The following is a 1,628-nucleotide window of genomic DNA, read 5'->3' as shown; positions in this document are numbered from 1 at the left end:
GCTCAGTTGGTTAAGCGGCTGCCTTCGGCTCAGATCATGATCCCAGCGTCCTGGGATTGAGTCCCACATCGGGCTCCTTGCTCAGCAGGGAGCCTGCTTCTCCCTCTGCCTCTGCCTGCCATTCTGTCTGCCTGTGCTCGCTCTCTCCCCCTCTCTCTCTCTGATAAATAAATAAAAATCTTTAAAAAAAAAAAAAAGAATGCTCTTTCAAGGACATTCCCTATAAACATTAACAGAAATATAGCAACTAGAAGCTACTTGGATTCAGGGAAGATATATGGCAGCATAATGCATGACTGTGGAGTATGTTCTCTTTTATTATAGCCTTTTACTTTAAATACTTTTTACAACAGTCTTGCCAGTTATGCCCATTATATAGTGGAGAAAGTGTGTTTTGAAAAACATAATTGTAATTTGTGGGAAGCTGAATAATTGTCAAAGCTTATTGTGGTAATTATTACAGACATCTAAAAAAATCAGCTAAAGCATAAAACAAAACAAAACAGAATTAGAATACCTGGGTGGCTCAGTCAGTTAAGTGTCCAACTCTTGATTTTGGCTTAGGTCATGATCTCAGGGTTGCGACATGGAGCCCTGCATCAGGCTCCACAATGGGTGCAGTGCCTCGTTAAGATTCTCTCTGCCCCTTCCCCCCTAAAAAAAAAAAGAGAGAGAGAGAGAGAGAAACATTTGTGGATATAGTTAGATTGCAAATCTTTCTTATAGTGTAATGTACTAAATTTTGTGTAAAAATTATCTTGGGGGAGATTTTCATTGACCTAGTAAATACCTTATAATTATTGCTCTATGGATATATTCAAATGCCATAAAGCTTTAGAACAAAATATCCTTGATACGTAGAAAGCTGCATTTTCTCTTTTATCATTGTAAACTAAATCTGATTCAATTAAATGAATGGTAATTGTCAAGCAAAGAAACAATAACAATCATTTTTGTTTAATATACAGCTTATTCCCCATCAGTAAAATGGTTCCCTTAATTTCTTTATAAATCACAAGCTAAGTGGAGGTATATGGATTCACGCGTATGATCTCTCACTCCTGAGGATCAATGGAAAGAAAAGGAATGTAATGATTCAGTTACCAAGCACATTCTGTGACCTTATAGGTTTAAAAATTCTGTCCAGGTACTGCAAAGTCTTTAATAAGAATGCCAAATGATGACTACTACATAACAAATATCTCAGATCCTTGGAATTTCCGCAAGAGTCTAATATGAAGTGAAGTCATGAACTTGAACCTCTATGATGTATAGAGATATCTAGACTTTAAGTACAGCCTTTGGGGAAGAGCATTATAGGATTGAAGCTGTCAAAAGAGATCAAGCACTGCCTAATGAACAAAAAAGCCCTGCTAAAGCTGACACAGATTAAGTGTCTAGGAGCACTCTTCCACAATAAGTTGAGCCAAAAATAGCAGAAGTAGATAGTATAAAGAAGTTAACTATAAAATGAAACTGGCTTATAACAACTAGAACTTTTGCATTATCACCAAATATTTATTGAGTGGCTACTTGTATAAGGTACATTGGTTGTAAATAATGAAATTGCACTGTCTCTTCTCTAGGTGATGTGACAATCCAGTTAGGCTTCTAACATTCTTAAATAT

The sequence above is a fragment of the Mustela nigripes genome, chromosome 2 (assembly GCF_022355385.1).
Source record: "Mustela nigripes isolate SB6536 chromosome 2, MUSNIG.SB6536, whole genome shotgun sequence".
Classification (NCBI taxonomy): domain Eukaryota; kingdom Metazoa; phylum Chordata; class Mammalia; order Carnivora; family Mustelidae; genus Mustela; species Mustela nigripes.
The sequence above is the reverse complement of the archived record's forward strand: the minus strand, read 5'-3'. Positions refer to the sequence as shown.